At 41.8% G+C, this 20973-nt stretch overlaps 1 protein-coding gene across 5 annotated transcripts in view; it reads left to right on the plus strand.

Moving 5' to 3' along the window:
• The first annotated feature begins 6406 nt into the window (after window positions 1-6406).
• WASF3 (WASP family member 3) overlaps window positions 6407-20973 on the plus strand; it is a 136325-nt gene continuing 121758 nt past the window's right edge. For all 5 annotated transcript variants that reach the window (XM_019651462.1, XM_019651461.1, XM_019651459.1 and 2 more), the window contains exon 1: window positions 6407-6532. The gene's annotated coding sequence lies outside the window, so the exon portion shown is untranslated. The remainder of the gene's footprint in view (window positions 6533-20973) is intronic.

Here is a 20973-nt window from a genome sequence, read left to right on the forward strand (position 1 = left end):
TCTCCCCGCAGCAAGTTCAGGACTGTGTGTCTACAGATGAGGTCAAGGGGAGCTGACGAGTGTCACGTGCTCCCTGTGGAAATTTCTAAGCCTGAGGCCTTGGAGCTCTCTGTCTTTAACTGCTTTTGGATAGCTTGGCTATGACTTATTCTTACTGTATCATGAAAATCCATTCAACAAATATTAACTGTCCTCCTAGCATGTATCAGTTTGAGCCGGGAGCCTCCCAGGTGAAGAAGTGCCGGGAGAGTATTCAGACAGAAAACACCCAGGCATCTGGGGAGAATGTGAAAGGGCAGGGTGCTCTAGGGAAACTGGGTGGAACCGAGCAATAATTAAGAGCTTTATTTATCTTGCAGACGGTGGGAGCCTCTGAAAGTTTTTGAGCAGCAGAGCGGGGCAAGCAGATCTGTATGTTTAAAATCACCTATGAAACAGTGTGAAGACAGGCTAAGGGAGAATGATCCAAGAAATGTGTTGAAAATATTGTGACCTCAACTTGGGTGTGGGTGATTGGAAAGGGGGGAGGTGACGGATTTGAGAGAAATACTGGCAGTGGTGTCAGAAGAGTGTGTACACATCACACTGCTGTGTGTCACCTAGCAACTGTCACAACTACCCTGGTTCATTGGAAATACAGCTTTTCGATGCACATATCACTGGTTCTGAGTAACCCTGAGTAAACAACATAACGTATTTCCCCATGTATAAGACGCTCCCATGTATAAGATGCACCTTAATTTTGGGGCCTGAAATTTGAAAAAAAAATGTATTACATAAAGTTATTGAACTCAAGTTTTATTCATCATAAAATTCATACAACTCCTTAACACTGTCAAACCTCCCAACCATTAGCTTGTCCTCATCTGTGTCTGATGACGAATCACTGTCTTCATATATTGCCTTGTCCTCAGCAGGAAATGCAAGTAAAAAAATCTACAACCACTGTGTAAGATGCACCTAGTTGGACCAGCCAAGTGGCTCAGTTGGTTAAGAGCTCGCTCAAGAGTGTGAGCTCTGAGCTACTAGCGGTTCAATGCCCAGCCCGAGCTGAGCTGCAGCTGAGCTGCCAACAGGTGGTAGGATGGCTTAGCTATTAAAAAAAAAAAAAAAGACCCACCCAGTTTTTAGACCCCAAATTTTTCGAAAAAGGATGCATCTTATACATGGGGAAATACGGTAATTTCTCTGTGCCTTCTCTGTAAAATGGGCCTAATACCATGTATCCAATAGGTGGTATGAATGTTAAATATAGTAAGTACTTCATACTGCAAATAGTGAATTCTCAACCCATGTTAGCTATTTTCACCTTCCCATAATTTTCCTCACTTGAGACTAAGGTTAATATCAACTCACTGCCCTGTTCTCGTGAGATAATTGGGTTCAGATTCCAATTGAAGATCAAGTTTCTCATTTTTCTGGGGAATATTTTACTCCTGTGAGATGTGAGTATGTAGATGTGTGTATTTATTTCACTCTAGTGTCAAGATAAAAATAGATACTATCCTTCAAGAGAAAGCTAGAGTAAGTGAAGCGTGTTTATAAAGATTTATGAAGGGAGCTAAATTAATTCTTGAGAACTGGTATTTGTTGTCATTATTTCACTTCATTCTGAGAACAAGAACAAACGAACATGTCAAAAATGATGACAATTATTATGCTTTTATAATTTGATTTCTTACATATTCTAATTATATTCTTTTAATTAGTAACCACTCTTGTTATTTAGCTTCCCCAAAGCGAGACTGAACTCAGTTCCTAATACAAAAGAGTTTGTAATTTTTATGTAAGACGACATGCTATTAAGTAAAAAGAATGACAATTGTTTTTCCAATAAAGACTTAGTAATGATAGAAGAGAACTTAGGCAAATCACTGAACAAGTGTCTAATTTATAAAGTGTCTTGAAAAAGTTGCTTGTGTCATCACAATCAGATTCATCTGATTCCAAGTAAAGATGACACTAAAACTGTCTACATTTTAATTTTGGAAATTTATGCAAGATTTGACCAGGCAAGGATAAAGAGGAACAAAAAAGTAGCACATTTCAAGAGATTTTAAAGTATAGTAATGAAGCGCTTATTAGGAACATGGTTGAGAGCCTCCTCAGTTATCATAATAACACCAACAGCATGCAGTCAGCTCACTGGTGGCCCCAGGCCTTAGCGCTGCCATGCACTTCATACACACTGTTTCATGGACACAAATGATGGATTGCCTTGCATCACCAGACTTCTCTTTAGCATGATGCCATATCACCTCTCTTGCTCCTAAATTTAATTTTATTACTTCAGCATGATACCAGTTCATGGGGATAAGGGTGTTATATACCAGGTTGGATAAATAGTTACAGAAAAGGGGGGGGAAATAAAAGAAAGAAAAGGGGTAATGAAGTCTTGAATAGTTAGAGGTACCTAGTTGCCATGATCCCATTTGTAGGCTTTGCTAGTCTCTCCTTCTATACTAGAAAGTCAAGACATTTTTGCTCCTGGAGATCCATGCCGAAGTATTTAGCATAGAGTGTCTTGGTGTGTGCAATTTGTCTTTAAGTGGTTGAGGGAAAAAAAAAGTCATGTGCACATACAGCGAGCGAGTGAGCGAGCAAGCGAGAGAGAGAGAGAGAGAGAGAGAGAGAGGCTGTGATGAAGAAGGAAGAATGTTGCAGTGCGTAGACAATTGGTGAATCTGGGTAAAAAGTATGTAGGTGGTCACTGTACCATCCCTCCAACTTCTCTTTACATTTGAAAATTTTCAATATTAAAAAGTAGGGTAACCCCTACAAAATTAAAAAAGTATATGTGATGAACTTTTTAAGATTTAGCAACAGTTGAAGCGCAACAGAATTTGTCTGTGAATGCATTAAAAATCTATCAATAAAGTTGACTTCTCAACAACATTCTTTGTCTCTTTATGCTCACTTCATTATGTTAACTTCATTATGCTAACTATGGTTCCTATTGTTTCTAGGGATTAACAAATTTTATTTTATAGTTTAGTTTTAGGTTTGAGAATAAGTGAACAGATAGTACAGGGTTCCATAAACTGCCCTACTCCCTCTTCTCCCACCCCCCACACAGCATCTCTTTTCATTAACATCTTGTATTATTAACAAATGTGGTTACAATTCTTTAACCAATATTGATACGTTTTATTAACTAAAGTCCACAGTTTACACCAAAGTTCACTTTTGTATTTTACAGTCTAGCATTTTGACAAATATATGATGTGTGTCCACTATTATGATATCATACAGAGTATTTTCACTGCCCTAAAAATCCTGTGCTCTGCCCATCCATCCCTCCTTCCCTCTAACTCCAGGCAACTACTGACCTTTTGTGCTATCGCCACACTTTTGCCTTTTCCAGAATATCGTATAGTTGGAATCATATAGTATGTAGACTTCTCAGACTGGCGCCTCTCATTTAGCATTATGTTGATTTCAAGTTCCTCCCTATCTTTCATGGCTTGATAACTCATTTCTTTTTAATCATTGAATAAAAACCCCATTGTCTGGATGTACCACAGTTTGTTTATCCATTCACCAACTAAAAGGACATCTTGGTTGCTTTCAGTGTTTGATGACTATAAATAAACATTTGGGTGCAGGTTTTTGTGCGGGTGTAAGTTTTCAGCTCATTTTGGTAAATACCAAGGAGCATGATTGCTAGATCGGATGGTAAGATGGTTAGCATTGTGAAAAACGGCCACTCTGTCTTTCTTAGTGGCTGTAGCACTTTGCAGTCCCACCAACAGTGAATAAGCGTTTCTGTTGCTCCACATCCTTGCCAGCATTTGGTATTATTGTTATTATTATTTTTTTGGATTTTAGCCATTCTAGAAGGTATGTTGTGTATTTCATTGTTGCTTTACTTTGCAATTCCCTGACATACAATTTGAGCATATGCTTATTTGCCATCTGTATATTGCCATCTCTACTTTGGTGAGGTGTCTGTTCAGAATTTTGGTTCAGATTAAACTGGGTGACTTGTTTTCTTATTGAGATTTGAATGGCTTTTTTTTAAGTGGGTCATCTTATGAATAAATAGAGTGAGCGTCCAATCATGTATTCATTTATTCAGCAACTATGGCAGAAACTGCATTCCCCATCTCCCTTACTCACAGAACCCCAACATTGTTGCAAACAAGGTCCCCGGCTTAAAATACTTAGTAATTCTGATGCCCTTGCATTTAGATGTGGTCAGTGTGACATGGGTCTGGCCCATAAAAAGCAAGTAGAAGGTGCTGGTTGGGGCTCCCCAGAAAGATTGTTCAAGGGGAAGACTCAGTTGCCATGCATCTCTTTGATCTTTGGCCCCTTATTCATCCCCCTACCTTCCCAGAATGTGACATAATGCCCAGGAAGGGAGCAGCCATCTTGTGAGGAGAAGACAAGGTCACATGTCAAGGGCAGAGGGGCCAATGGATAGAAGGAGCCTGAGATATATTGACACCAGGGAGATGTTGCGGAAGCCTTAGGGCTGTGTCCAGACTTCTTATTTTGAGATAAGAAACGCCCCCTATTAGGTAAGCACTTCAGTCAAGCTTCTGTTTCAGACAACCAATTCACTCCCAGGTTTGGCTATATTTCTCAAGCACTGTTAAGCGTGAGGCACTAGCCCCCTAACGAGACTACTGTAAGCAACTTTTATTTATAGGACTGGTTCACAGAAGTACTGCATTTGAAAATGTTTGTATTATGGACACAATACTAAGGATAGAGTTACGTTTACTACATGTTCTGCACTGTACTAGGCATTGTGGTGGGGGGAAACAGGAATATCAAATAAGGACCTTACCCTCATGAAATTTACCATCTAATTAGAAATAAGGCTGACCTATATGGAACAATCCAGGACAGTGCGATCAAGGGCTAATCGTGGTGTAAACTAAATGTAGCAGCAGTTCATATAAGGCAGGAACCTCAGAAGTGGGAGGAGCGAGGGAAATGTGATTAGTAACTCTGAAAACACACTCTGGGTATCCTATCCCTTCGTAGTTTTGAGTTCTAAATTAATGACCTAAATATAGACATGGAAGCTATTCCCCTGGGTAAGTGAAGACAAAATGAAGGAAAGTCATTTTAATTTGAATGCCAATTCAGCTTTGAATTAAGCAGAAATTTATCATTCTAGTATCACTATTTCAAACACAGAGCACTAATAATTCACTAAAATCCTGTTTACCTTATTAATTACTAGTATATTTCATGTTTATATGATATAGAAACTAAGTATATGTCATCTTAAAATAGAGCTTTTAAAATCCTTCCTTTGGAAGTAACATGGGTTAATAGATTACACATGAAGAGGGTCGCGTGATTTTTCACCTGTGTTTCTGGTGCTGCCGATGTGCTAAAATTGTTATGAACCGCTATTCATTTTTCCTATTGTTTAGCTGCTGTTACTAGCTGGAGCAGATGAGGATAGTTACCACACGTCTGTAAAGACAACAACCTGAATTAGTTTTTCTTGGACTCTTTATTGGGATTTGAAAACCTTTTATCCTGTAAGTTTTTCAGTGTAGTGAGCTTATTTGTGAATCAAAAAGAATACAGTCATGCAAGTAAAACAGCGATAACATTTCTATTTGGTGTCTTTAAATCCCTTTCTTTCAGGACCTAGGAGAATATGTGGCTTTTCTGTTTTCTCTTCTTTTCCTTACTTTTCCTTTCCTTTCCTTCTCCCATCTTTTAAATTTCCTCCTGAGTCATCAGGTACCACCTGGCCATGTTCTATTGCATACAGGGCTTAGCCTGGTAGTTTCAGGGACATCCCCTGGTTAACAGATACTGTGGATTTTCTCATGAACCGGGTGGAGGGAGATTGGAGATGGTGTGACTAAAAAGGGAAATATCTGTACAGGAGATGAGATTTTGTAGGCACAATGTTAACAGACTTGAGAAGGGCATAAACCCAACCGATGACAGGGCTATAATCCTCTCAGGGTTGCCTGCACCCTCAACGCTGCAGGACGTCTGACAACACACAGGTAGATAAAGCTGTTTCCAGGAGACCCTCAACACCTAGCCAGGTGAGGTTAGGGTTTGGGTGGAAACTCAAAGGGACTGCAGTGGGTGGTACATTGTAAGCAGAGGCGATACAAAACCTTCTACGATAAACTCCGCTCAAAGTAGCCCTACCTTGCCACTCTGTAAGGGACCTCCGCCAAATGACCATCCAGAGCCCAGGCGGAGGACGAAGGGTGAAAGCTACCTCCTCCGCAATCCCCCGCCCCTCGGCGCCGACGCTCCACGCTCCAGCCGTTTCCCCATTGGATGAGGCACTCGCCAATCCTGGTGAAGCGGACCGGAGAGCGGGCCCTGGTTGGTGGAGCCGGCGCTGGGACCCCCTCCTGCGCCGGCCCGGCCCCCAGCCGAGAGGGGGCGTGGCTGCGGTCGCGGCCGGGCCGGAGGCGGCGTCGTTGGCGCCGCTGCGTGCGGTGTGGTGTGGGGCGGGGGCACCGGGTGGCCGCGGCGCGGCGGGACCATGGAGCTCGGAGTGCAGCCCCGGCGTCGGCGGCGGCACCGCGGACCGGTGAGTGCGGGCTGCGGCCGCCCGGGCTCCCCGGTCCCGACCCCTTCCCTCCTCGGCTCCGGGCCGCGCGGCTGCCCCGGGGGAGGGCCGGCGCGGGCCGGGCCCCCGCAGCCCCACGGCCAAGTGAAGTTGCTGCATCGCGTCTGGTGCGCTCGGGCGGGCGGCGGGGCCCACTGCGGGCCGCGGAGCCGCCCCGCGTCTTGCCTTGCAGCCGGCTGCATCCTTCTGGCTGGCTCCCGCGTCCACAGCGGCTTCCCGCCGTCTTGGCGCGGCCCGGCGGCCGTTCTCACCCGCACCGTCTCCTGGCCCTCCGGCCCCGGCGCTGCTGGTTGCACGCTACCCCGCTGCGGGGCAGGCGCCCGCCATCCCGGCTGCAGGTGGCGCCGGGGCCTCTGCTCGCGCCCCACGCATGACGCCCGTGGCTGCCCCGCGTCCGGCATCTTCACATCCCTCCCGGCTTCGCGCGCCTCTCCCGCATCTCTCCCAGCCCCGCGTGCCCGCCGCCCTGGGGTCCGGCCCTCTCCATCCTTGGCTTCGACCTCCCCGCGCCTCTGCGCAGAACGGCCCCCCGCGCCCGGTGCCTCCCTCCTCCCGGGCTGCAGGCCCGCGAGGCTCCCGGCCTCGACAGACTGGCTCGGCTCTCCGAGTGCAGGGAAGGGGGTCGGGCAGCCGGCGAGGGGCGCGCCGCAGAGCTGGGGACAGGGCTGCGCGCCCGGGAGCCGCTTTGCCTGGATGGGTCGTGCCCGGGAGACTGTCCTGCGCGCGGCGGCGGGGGCCGCGGCGCCTGGCTCTCGCGCCTCCTCCGCGTCAGAGCTTCAGCGAGTGGAAAACCTTTTCCTCTGTGTCTGTGATACTTAACGGGCAATGGCGATTTCTTCTTGGTTTAGCCTCTCTGCAAGGGGATAGTTCCCCAGTGGAGAGCAGAGTTCTTAATTATTAAGAAACTACGCGATGGGTTTAGAGATGAAGGATCATCTCATTTTCTCAGATGCCATTGGGCGGCATAGGAATTCTTTCTCACTTGGGGATTAATTTAAAATTCGCAGTTACTGCCAGCATTAATTTGTGAGTTTTTAGAAACTGAGAATTAATAAAGCCAGTTTTTGCTTTGAAGTTATGCCAGTCAAATGCGTAATGGGGCATGAAGTCCTAAAGTAAGATTCGGAATCCACATTTTTAAAGTGAGGGGCTAGCCATTTGAGATATTTTGCATTTTAAAAATTAGGTTTGTCTAAAACTTAAAATATCTTTATCAGTATTAAGTGCAAAGTGTTACAATTGACTTATTTTTCTATTGCCTCTAGGGCAAATGCTTTTGTATATACTTTACTCAACTTTCCTTTTCTAGCCATGAAACAATGCAGTGATTCTTTAAAGCTAGTTCTTTATCTGTTTGAGAGGTTAAACAAAAGAAAGCTGGGTTGACCTTTCCCATAGGCAGTTCTTATTGTGCGTCTAGTCTCCTTTCTAATAGTGTCCAGTAGTACTCATTTTTCTTCATTTTCAAAGATCTTATTTCATATTCATGAAAGTTTTGTCTTTTCAGACGTTGAAAGCTCACTATATTGGAAAGTTTAACTGACTTTCTATATTTACGGTCTGACCTGTATTCACTGTTATCTGAATACAGTGAGAAGAAGCTTGTTCTAGAACTATCTACATATTCAAATTGCTCTTGCACTTAAAGCAACTGACATGAAGTTGCTTTACAGCATTGCTTTATCTGTTTGCTTAATATTTATGAGCTAAGAGTCAATGATGTGCCACACTATTTTTAAAAATTCTGGAAATAGAAGTGGAACACACTTTGCTAAGTGGTCATGCCAATATCGTAGCCTCCTCTCTATATTCCCAGTGTGTCTTCCTTGGCATACTTAACACTTCCTACAGAAACCTGCATGTGGCAGGTATCCTTTTGGTTATTGGAATGTTTCGATTGAAACAATTGTGGTTATAAGTATTAAAAGAACTGTCTGTACTAGTGGCCCAGTACTAGTGGTCTTCTTTTCGAGTCCCAGGAACTTTCTTTGAAGAATACCTCCAGATTATGTTTTCCAGTTGTATGCTGTTTTCATTCCTTGTATTTTCTTGGGAGTGCCTCTACATTGCTGTACAGACCTTAACTGCTCAGTTTCTTTTTCAGCTTTTTTTTTTTCTTAGTCCCCCATGTTCCTCTTTAAGGTCAGGTTTCCTTGGGACCTGCTCTTGGACATTTGGAACCAAATGATGCTTTCAGTCTATGCATCCTTCTTCCGAGCTGGTTCTTCACCTATGACTTAATTTAACTCTGGTAATTGGAGAATACTGTCTACCAGTTATACATAAGGAATGCGTATTGTAGAATAAGTTTAATATCACTATAGTGATACATGGAGTAAAAAGTCTCAGTTCCCCTACTCTTCTTATTGCCTCCCTGGTCCTGTTTCTTTCTCTAGAGATATTAAGCCACACTTAATACTATGGGGTGTAGCCTTCCGGAATTTTTTCAGTAACCTTTTTTTAGTCAGAGCTATTTAGTGAATGCCTGCTAAGTACCAGGCACTGTTTTCATACTGGGGTTGCAGAAATAAGAGATGAGAGCTTTTAAGATGTTTACAGTCTACGGAGACGCAGTTTCTGTGCAGTGAGTGCTGTGATAGAGTGAGTAAGTGGGGAGGGAGTGGGAGCATCACCTGAGTGACCTGATCTATTCATTCCTTTGCTTTGTTCATTAGGACACTTCAAAGTTGATCATGTGTTCTGGGAGTACAAAGGGAAATAAGGCAGATACCTCTGTCAGGCCCAGGTGAGCTTACCATTCAAAGTGGTTCTCAGACAGTTTTAGCCATTGGCTACAATGCAGTGTATGCTCAGTGCTCTGCAAGGGACCAGGGCAGGACCCCAGAGGAGAACTCCAAACTCAAGCCTAGGGACTATTCAGAGAGATAAGAAAAGCCTCCCAGAGAAGTAGGAGAGAAGGGATTGGTCAAAGGCTGGGAGAAGGAGGGAGTGTACAAAGGCTCGTTTTTGGAAGATGGTGCATTGGAGCAATTGAAAACGAAGTTTGGTATGGTAGTGCTGGAGAGTGCAAGGTGGGGAAGTGGCAGGAAATGAGACAGCAGAAGTAACCAGGGGCCATGCCATGCAGGGGCTTGTGATTCTTGTGATAGGAGTTTGGACCCCTCAGTGGACAACAGGTAGCAATTGAAGAATTCTGAGCTTAAGGACATGGTCCGATTTGCCCTTGGACGATGGATGGAAGGGGCAAGACTTCGGGAGGACGGATACTTGAGGAGGTAGAATTGCTAGGACTTAGTTGTTGGTTGTGAGTGTGTGTGTGTGTATGTGTGTGTGTGTGAGAGTGTGTGTGTGTGGTGGGGGAGTTGGGAGACGGAGGAGTTCAGGCCACTGCTGAGTTCTGGCCGGACAGTTGAGTAGATGACAGTGCCATTGAACAGGAAGGGGAGCAGCAACCATTTGGGGGAAAGGATGATGGGTTACACTTGGCCTTTCTAAGTTTAAGGTGCCTGTGGGACATAGTGTTCAGTTGACTACATTAGGAATCTGGATATCGGGAGATGTCTGGATGGAGACACATTTGAGAGTTCTTAGCACCTCGGTCCCTAAACTCTTTGCTGAGATACTGCAGTGAGCTCACAGGGAGACTGCAGGATATTAAATGGTTGAATGAAACCCAGCACTGTGTAACATCTGGGCAACCCTATGGGAACTGCTAGTTCAAAGTGGTGAGCAGTTTCTACAACAGGCTGCACTACATTCCCCTCGATGATGTCATCTTTGTAAAGCTGGATTTGCAGTGGTTGCTGTTCCCTGCATGGAAAAATCTGTATGGAACAGGAAATGAGAGAGGTAATACCCAGTGTGTCTCCACGGTCTGAGAAACTGTGAGGTGCTCAACATGTGCACACATCATTAATAAATACTTGTGGTTTATTAAAAATGAAATAAAAATACTCATTTTTTTCTCTCAAAGTGTGCTTCCCCAACCCCTCCCCAACCCCCCCCCCAAAAAAATGGGTACTAAGTTGTTAGGACATAAATACTTAAGTTATTTGCACTTATCTAATGATTCCATCACTAAATAGCCATTTCTTTTGGCTTGAGACACTAAGAGTGTGGTGGACAGAGAAAGTTCTAGAATCTCTGCCTTTGCCTGTGTTTGTTAATGGGAGCTGTTGGGGTATATGAGATTATTGAAGAAGCATGTGTAGAGTGAGAAAGAGTGGCGTGGAATGAGATCTGAGGAACTCTTGGGTTTGAAAGACAGGAGAACAGGCTCTCACATTGAGACTGAGAAAGATAGAGGCTGGGGACATGAATGGTGTCTGGAAGCTATGGTCCAAGAGAATCTCAGTAAGGAGGAATGCTAACAGCGAGGAGGTTATTAGTAATGTAGATGATGGCGATGGCAGCACTGTGCTGGGAACAGAAGCACGATGGCCCATTTGTAAGAGGGTTTGATAGTGGGAGCCAGGAAGTGGAACCAGTGTGTGTGGACACCTCTTCAGAAGTGTGGTGGTGGTGGTGATGTAGAAGGTTGGGTAGAGGGGGAACTTTATAAGTGAAGGGATTTGCGCATGTTAACCCAGGGAGAGATGGTGCTGGAGAGAGATCCAGTTAGATAGTGGTTTCAAAGTTTCTCTTGCATTTAGCCCTAGGATAGAATTACTGATTTTGGCCAGAGGAGTGTCAGGGAAGAGGCCTTAATGCTGTGGATTAAGGAGTGTAGCACACTGTGTGTGTGCATGTGCGTGTGTGTGTGCGCGCGCGCGCGTGTGTGTGCACGCGCACGCCAGTCAAGATACACTGTTCTTTCTAAAACCTGACTTTGAAGAGGAGAGAAAGCATTCCCTAGAGAGGGACACCTGGTTGCCTGGTTGGTGCAGGGTAAATTTTTTTTTTTCACAGTGACTTTATCTTCTCATTAAAAAATTTTTTTTAAAGATACCTTTTTCTTTTTTTCTTAAGCCATCCTTTTCTTAGGATTGGTTGGTCCTTCTAAGAGTGAGATCCTGCCTCCAGTCATGGCCTTGCCGTTTTCTAGGTCCTGGTGTCCTTTGGAGGTTGTATCTATCTGTTCCTGTCCTCTGTGGCTGTCCTGTTCTCTGTTCCCCTCTGTGCTACTCATTTCAAGGCCAGTTCTATTTGTTTTGTGTCAGAGCCTATCCTCCCATCTTAATAGATGTCCTCAGATTAGAATATTTTTCCACACTCAGATTTCACTCTTAATCTCTGGAGCCAGCCTTGTTCTGTTTCTTCTTCCCTGGACCCGTTTCTCTTCTCTTTGAGGTTAGCTCTTTTCTTCTGTTGACGTTTTTTATTATTATTTTTTTTATTTTAAACATCCCAAATATCCCAAGGCATTTTCTCACCTTTCAGGCCTGGTAGAGCTGCTAGGCTTTGACTCTCAGCTCAGCCTCTGGGATCATTTCTCAGCTTTTTACTTGCGAAATGTTCCCATGGGCCTGTTCTTAGGGTGCCCTCTGACCTGGAGAGGTGAAATTGATCTAAAAATGGCTTCTGGTATATATGATGTATTCTTGAACTCTTTCACTGTTTTATGTTATAATTTTTTTCTTCCATTTAGTTTTTATTGTGTGTTTCTTTTCAGTTGATCCACAAATGTTTGAATGTTTTCTATGCATAATTCCAGTTAACTGGTAATAACAGTGTTGATAGGACCTAGCTCCTGTTGTCACAGAGCTGGAAAGGTAAATCAGTCAGTTGTCTTGCTGACTGTCTGTAAACTCCTTGTTGTGTCCAGGAGTCATAAAGCATGGTGCCATGTGTACATTCAGGGCTTATAGGTGTGTTCCAGCTTTGGCAGGTAACCTCTTAAATGTAGTCATGTAAGCACTATTGTTTAGGTCACAGCCTTAGCCCTCGGTAACAGCGGTCCATGCCTTCTCTGCTCTTGCTGGCCACCTTCCCATGGACTTCATTATCTTTGGTCCTTGAGTTCTTTTTTCTAGCAACTGAGAGCTCTGTTGGATTTTTAAAAGTTGTGCTCAGTACACGCTGAAGATTTTAGTACTACAGCAGTTCCATTTTAGTTCCTCTCATGCATCTCCTCACTGAGTGCTGGTATCCATCCTGTGGACGTCATTGAAATGATATTGCATTATAAAAGAACGGGTGTCATTCATTGACTGTTAACTAGAATCCATGGGGTTGTATTTTATCAGTTAAATAGATGAAGTGGTGTGTTCTTTGCACATAATAGATCCTCAACAAATATTTTTTTATTGACTGAATATATCATGTGTTTTGATTCATGACCATGTAATAAGCCTAACACTATCACTGCTATGTAATTTTAAAAATGGTCTGAGTCATTTTGCACTACTAATATCATAGTTATTTTTTCAGCCCCCCCAGATCTGTATGTGATATGTTTGCTTTTGGTTTTTTTGTTTGTTTGTTTTGCCTGTTATGTTATTTAGTCTTGTATTACCTAGACAGGTTTTAGCTCTGAATTGGCTTTGTAATTCTTTGCTGGGCTGTATTTGTTTCTCAGTTTAGAATTCGTGCTTACAGAGAGGCTCATGGATTTAAATTGCTCCCCGTGGTGCAGGGAAGGAACAGTGTCTAAACACTTAGGGAGAAAAGTATCTGGTCCAAATTGAAGGATGACATTAACCAGAAAGGTTGAAGTAGAGAGAGGGGGCGACTTATGCTTATGTTGTACCATTCTGAGAGAGGCTGTTGCACAGCTAATAATGAACCGACTTGCCCATCTCTTCAAAAGTGAGATCTTAATTTGGGGGAGGGATTGTTATTTTTCAATATAGGATACATGCCCATTTTCAAAAGAAATTGAAGAACACATTTTGTTTTATAACCAACCCTATAGAATTTAAAGCAGTTCTTAGTTCTTCATAATATTTGTGTCCCATTTTTGTATATCTTTTAGAATTAATTATCCTTTTGACTTAAAAACCAGAATACACAGAAACCCTCAAATTCCCTAGTCACCTCTCTTCAGATTTTAATTGCACACAGCAAACGATATTGTTTCTAAAGGCTTTACTAAAATATGAACTGTTTTTTGAGATTTTTCAGGGAGGAAGTTTATTAAAATGTTACTCCTTTTAAAAAATTGGCATTGTAATTTTGAATGGTTACAAGGTTTATCATTGATAATGAAGTTCATGCCTGAGCCGTGTTTAAAATTTTCGTAGCTTCTGTGATGTTTGTCCATTGTGTTCCATAGGCTAATTAAATACTTCCTCCATTTCTAACATGTCCAGTTTCCCCCATATTACCCTTCAAAAAAATTATGCAAACAGCAAAACCTCAGAACATCATTTGAAAGAATTAGATAGGGATTAGGCACTAAAGGGTTTAAAATAGAATTTTTCTTTTAAGCTACATTTATGGGTACTGATTCTCGGTAGACAGGAGTTTAGAAGTTTGTGGTTTCATTTCCTAGGCTATTTGGTTTCAAATGATTGTCAGATTTCATTTGAGATGAAATATATTGCCTTGCGCTTTAGGGCTTGTTATTTCTTTCTCTTCTGCTTTCTCGTTTTGGACACTGATAGAACAGATCAACCATGAATAAGTGAAAGTTACAAATAGAGTTTTGTTTAAATATATACTTTATATTTTAAATCTATATGTATATACATATATACATACATACATATAATCCAAATTTTTATTGTTTGAGTTACTTATGATCTTATTGAACATAAACAGTGGAGATTTGAATTAGTTTATAGGAAATACTCATAATAATAAAGCTGAATATAAATAAATTATATGAGGATCAGGAATTAAAACAATAAAACCTACACTTTCAGTGAGGTTGAAGCCTCCCAGGTCGGGGTTTCACATGTAGTGGGCTAACTTGAATAATGGCAGGATTTCAGTGACTTAGCCCAAGAAGTGTCTGTTTCTCACCCATGTTGAAGTTCACTGTTGGGGTCCTCATGGGGTGGTCTCCCACAGGGCACTTCAGGTAATCAGGCCTTTCCCACCTTGTGACTCAGCCTCCAGTAGGAGGTGGAAACCTGCTCCGTCGGCCGGTGGCTGGGGAAAGAGCGCCGAGTCCTGTGGGAGGTTTTAAGGGCCCACTGGCTGAACTCAGACACAGCCTCATTTAACTTACTGTAGGCTCTAAAACGTAGTCTAGCTAGGATCCCTGGAGAAGAGAGGATATGCATGATGGTGACATAACCAGTCTGCCGCAGGCTGGCGAGCTTGGCTGAGCATCCTGATAGCCACACGAAAGGGAAGCATCCTCAGCCCACCATCCATAACAAACGTACCAGCTTCCTTTCCTTAATATGTTCCCCGACTTCACACTTGGGCTTTATAGGTTACACTGACAGCTGTAGTGGGCGATGTGCTCAGTGACATGCTTACAGCACTTAGAACAGTGCTTCTTAGGAGGCTGGTTATCATAATGTCCTTACATGAAGTTAAAATGCAACTTAAAAACAGTTCTGCAGAGGTTCAAACTAACATGGTTTATGTACTTCCCAGTCGCAAGAAGGAATACGTTGCATATCCTTCCAACAGCCCTTCAGGAATAAAATTAATCTCAAGTGGATTTTTGGGTAAAAGATGTGTAGAAGCTAGTTTGACGTTATCTTTTCTGATGAGCTTGGAGTGCTGCTGTTTTATGTTGTCAGTTGAAGGTAGCTTTAGAGACCAGGAACAGAGAGATGGTTGGTTAATTTAGAGGCAATGTACCGCATGCCAGGCTTGTTCTAGAGCAAGGGTTGGTGAGCTGCAGCCTGGCCTTCTGCCTGGTTTTGTAAAGAAAATTGTGTTGGAACCCAGACACACCCATTCATTTATGTGTTGCCTGTGGCTGCCTTTGTGCTACAAGGCAGAGTTGAGTTAAGTAGTTGGGACAGGGACCATCTCACCTGCCAAGTGTAAACTACTTACTATCTGACCCTTTACAGATCTAGAGGAAGAATTTCTGTCCTTTCTTACAGAGATCACATTCTAGTGGGGGGTGAAAGGTAAGACCTAAGCAACATTAATATATGTCATATAATGGCTATAAAGAAAAGAAAGTAAGCAAGGGAAGAGAGTGTCAGGAACGACCATTTTTGGTAGTGTGGTCAGGAAGGTGTCTCTGAGGTGACATTTAAGCAGAGGTGTGAATTAAGGTGAAGGAGTGAGCCGGTCAGACAGATATTTTAGGAAAGAGCCTTATGGGGGAAGGAACAGCAAATGCAAACACCCTTGAGACCAAGGAGGGCGGGGTGAGTAAGTGGGGGTGTATGGTCATAAAGGTAATAAAAGGCCAGATTATGTGGGGCCTGATAGACTGTGGTGGGACCTTGCATTTTATTCTGAGTCAGATGGAAAGCCATTAAAGGTTTTGAGCATAGAAATGATAATAGCCTTTTGTAAAATAAAGGCTATAACAAGAGATAAGGACCCAGTATTCCCACTTCTGGGTATTTATCTGAAGAAGCCCAAAACTTACTTCGAGGGGATGTGTGCATCCATATATGTTCATTACAGCATACAATGGCCAAGGTGTGGAGGCAGCCTGGGTGCCTGTCAATGGATGAGTGGATAAAGAGGAGGTGGTACACATATACGATGGAATATTGCAGGGTTCTTGCCATCTGCAGTGGCATGGATGGACCTGGAAGGTATTGTGTTGAGTGGAGTATGTCAGAGAAAGTATGTCAGAGAAAGACAGATGCAGTGTGATTTCGCTTATGTATGGAATCTAAAAAACAAAATAAAACAGAAACAAGCTCGTAGATACAGAGAACGTTTTGATGGTTGTCAGACGGGAAGGGGGTTGAGGGTGGGTGAAAAAGGGGAAGGGATTAAGAAGTACAAATTGGTTGTTACACAGTAGTCATGGGGCTGCAGGGTATAGCATAAGGAATATAGTCAATAATATGGTAATAACTATGTATGGTACCAGATGGGTGCTAGATTTATCAGGATGATAAGATGGGAGGGGAGTTGGGGGACAGGGTGAAAAGGGGGAAGGCATTAAGTATAATTTGGTAGTTACAAAATAGTCATGGTTGTAAAGTAAAGCACAGGGAATATAGTCAATAATATGGTAATAATTATGTTTATGCCAGGTGAGTACTAGACTAGTCAGAGGGATTACTTCTTAAATTATGTAAATGTCTAACCACTATGCTGCACACCTGAAATTAATATAAAATAATATTGAATGTCAACTGTAATTGAAAAAAAAGGGGGGAAAGTTTAAGGGGAATAAGAGGTTCAAATTTTCAGGTATAAAACAGGTAAGTCATGGGGATGTAATGTACAGCATGGGAAATATAGTCAGTAATATTGTGATAATGTGGTACAGTGTCAGATGGTTGCTAGACTTATGGTGATCATTTCTTTAGGTATATAAATGTTGAATAACTATGGTGTACGTCTGAAACTGATTATACATGTTAGCTATATTTTAATAAAAATCTTAGAAAAAGAAAAAGAAAGAAATGATACATGCCTTGACTTAGATTTTAAAAGGTCCACCGGGAGTGCTGTGTAGGGAATAGATTGGAGGGGCAAGGGCAGAAGGAGTGCGTCTGTCTGTGTGCTAGGCAGTGCTAGATGCTGAGAACATTGAGATGAATGAAATGGTACCTGTGCTCCGGGACTGATTGTATACTAGCTGAGAAAGTGAAAAGGTCACTGTGGTGTACTGCTTCAGGTGGAAAAGGGGCCCTGGATTGCACAGGAGGGTGCTGGATCCAAACTGGGAGATGATGCCTGGTCTGAGAAAAATGGAGGACGCTCATCAAGACTGATTTGAATAGGTGGTCATTCTATACCTGAGCTCCAAGATTCTTGGAAGGACCACATAGACAGACACTCAGCCAGATCGTCAAAGATGCTGCCATAGAAGAGAGGTGGCAGTAGGCTTCAGATCATAACAAGTGCTCTCTGGAGCACTGCGGGAGGGCAGTTCTAAGATGGCATTGAGGCCCAATGGGATACAATACAGTGGGCCCTGAAGGGGAGGAAGGGGATGATATATGCCATCTTGCCAGAGAGGAGGACCAAGGTAACTTTGGTCTGGACAAACAAGTACCATACAGCTGTAGAAAAGTCTCAGTAATTTGTCTATGAATGTAGAGCACTGCTGAATATCCCCATGAGCCCAGCAGCATGAATTAGTTGTAAAATGTACCTCTGAGGAATTAAACAAATTGATCTGCTGTCTTGAATTATTGGATATGACCCAGTTAAAGTTTGGAGGATGTCTGTAAAATGATTTTTATTTTTGAGAGAGACAATGTTAAGACATGTTGGATAATAATTAGCTGAAGAAATTGCTGCTATTTTTTGCTGGCATAGAGGCTCTTTTATTGGCTATTTACCTTGCTGTTCTCTATAATAGAGTGTCTAGATCATCCGGAAAGAATTTTAGTGATTATCATACAGGCCTTAAAAGAAATAGAAACATTCACAATCACAGGGAGATTTATTTTACACTAGCTTTGTAACTGATGGAACAAAATTTAGTAAGGATATGAAAGATTGGAACAACACAATTACTAAACTTGCCTTGCCTGTCTAGACTTTGTTCCTAACAACTGCAGAGTACACATTCTTTACCAGCATAGGTGGATATTCACCGAAGTTGTCAGCTTGTGGGACAAAAGCAAGTCTCAGTAATTTCAGAGAGTTGAAATCAAACAGAATAGCATTCTCTGAATGAAGTTAAAATGATAGCAAAATGAAACCTAGTGAATCTTTTCTGAATAACACATAGGTCGTAGCAGGTATATTACAGTAGGAATTAGAAAAATTGAGAAAATAGTTTGATCAGAGTTAGTATAAAAATATTATATTTGAAAATTTGTGTGGTGCAGATCAAGTCATACTCAGAGGAAAGTTTATAGGTTTAAACGCATGTTAGGAAAGAAGACTGAAAAAAGCATCTATCTCAAGAAGTTAGAAAAGGAATGGCAAACTAACCCTAGAGGAAGTAGATGGACATTACAAAAGGAGGAGTTAATAAAATAGAAAGCAAACATACATGAGAGAACATCTACAATGCTAGCTGTTCTTTTAAAAGACCGATGACATCAGTACATTTGGTGAGATTAATCAGTTTCAAAAAAAAGACAAGTAACCAATATCAGGAATGAAAAAGGGAACATCACGTAAGGCCCTGCCGATATTAAAGGTTTTAACAAGATGAGCTAATAAATCTTAACTTTGGGTTTAAATGGTCAAATTTCTCCTTTTGGTGTGGTTTTATTTATTTAAATAACACCTGAGTTCGTTTGTTTAGCTTGTTTTCAGTGTCAGGTCCACCTTCTCCATGTTGATTTGATGTTCTTTTCAACGTAATTCAACTTGCTTCCCAAAGTCAAAACCATACAAAAAGGTATGCTGGGGGAAATGCCACTCCTTCCGGTCCCTTTGACCTGACCCTGCCCACCTGCCCCCTTGTAGATAATTGACTTCACTAGTTTCTTTTTGTGAAGCTAAGAAGATATATGTATGTTTTCTTATTTCCCTTTCATACATGGAAGGTAGTATACTATATATGTACTGTTGTACAGTACTTTTTTTTTTATTCTTATTGGGAAACAGCCATGGCCATTGGTTACACATTGCTTTCATGCTACAATGGCATAGTTGACTCTTTTAAGGAGGGTGCAGCTCACAGTGGCCCATGCAGGGATCGAACCGGCAACCGTGGTGCTATCAGCCAACTCTTTAACCAACTGAGCTAACCGGTCATCCCTAACACTTTTCTTTTTTTCACTCAAAAATATATCCTCAGAAGTACTCCATGTTGGGTCCCAGAGGTCATCATTATTTTATTTACATGTTTATCTTATAGCTGCATTGTGGTGTGCACATTGTGTGTCTGTAATGTGGTTTGGTCACCGTGGCTTCTGTTTGGACATTTTGGTAGCTTCCAGTGTTTTGTAGTTACAGAGAATGTTGCTCTGAACAAACCTTGAGTATATGTATTTTTGTATTGGAGGCTTAAAGGCAGAGTAAAGTCCTGGACTGAAGGATAAATGCATATGTAATTTTGTTAGGTACTGCCAAGTTCCCCTCCATCGACCTTGTACCATTTTGCAGTTCTGCCAGCAGTGTGAATGTCTGTTTCTTCACAGGCTTTTGAACTTTTGCCAAACAACTGCATTTTCCTATTATAGAAGTCAAGCATCTTTTCATATGGTTAAGGAAATTTTTGTATTTTTTTGTGAGTTTGTCTATTCAGATCTTTTGCCCATTTTTCTATAGGACTTCTGCTCTTTTGCAGTATAGTTTTTAAAAGTATTTTTGTCTTAGTAATAATAGCCCTTTATATGTATATTACAGTGACTTTTATTGTCTTTGGACTGTTTTGATTGTGGTTTTTGCCAAGCAAAAGATTTTACCTTCACATTGTCAAACTTATCAAGCCTTCTTTTGTTGGGTATGGATTTGAAGTCGGTTGGAAAACCTTTCCCTACCTCCACGTCACAGAGACTTCACCAACTACTTCTTCAAGAGCTTCAGTAGTTTTCATTTTTTTACACTTAGATTTCTGATACACTTGGTTTTTATTCTGGTATATAGTGTGAGGAATAGATTTAATTTTATCTTTTTCCAAATGGCTATTCAGTTGTCCAAACACTATATGTAAAATCCATCTTTGCTCAAGTCGCTTGAGATTGTCACCATTATTATATATGTAGGTTGGGTTTATTTTGGGGTTTTCTGTTACATTTCATTAGTCTGTCTGCCTGTTCATGTGCTACTTCACAATTTTAATCAGGAAATTTTGTTTTAATATTTGGTTGGGCTGGTTCTCCCTTAAAGCTCCTCCTTTTCAAAGATCCCTAGGCTACTTTGTGCATGTGTTTTTCTGTATGAACTTTAGTGTGAATTTGTCTAGTTCCATAAAAAAAGCTGCTGAGTAAATTTTACTAGAATTATATTTATGAATTTATTTGGGGAGAACCAACAATCTGATGAAGTTGTGATGTCTTTACCAAGAACAGTGGGTGCTCAGGTTTAATTTTGTGTGCTTTTCAGCAGTATATAGATCTATAGATTTCTTCATATAGGTTTTGAACATTTCTTGTTAAGTTTATTCATTTCTGTTGCTATTGTAAATGGGGTTTTCTCTTACATTACATATTCTAATTGGTTATTATTCCTGTATGTGAAGGCTATTTTTGTTAATTTTATATTCTTCTACCTTGATTCTTTCATTTTTTTGAGTTAGGTTTATCATTGATTCTTTTGGTTTTCCAGGTTTACTGTCATGTTATCAGCCAACTGAGAGTTTTATTTCTTCTTTTCCATTGGTTCTGCCTTTAATTGTTTTGTCTAACTGCATTGGTGAATACCTCCAGAACAAATTAAATAATAAAAGAGATGGTGGGCATTCTTGCTTGATCCTCTGGGAATGCCTCACTTTTGCCCACTAAAATATTGGTGCTCATGCTCTGTGGGTGCACTTGTGTGTTCAC

Source organism: Hipposideros armiger, unplaced genomic scaffold (genome assembly GCF_001890085.2).
Source record: "Hipposideros armiger isolate ML-2016 unplaced genomic scaffold, ASM189008v1 scaffold_160, whole genome shotgun sequence".
Lineage (NCBI taxonomy): Eukaryota > Metazoa > Chordata > Mammalia > Chiroptera > Hipposideridae > Hipposideros > Hipposideros armiger.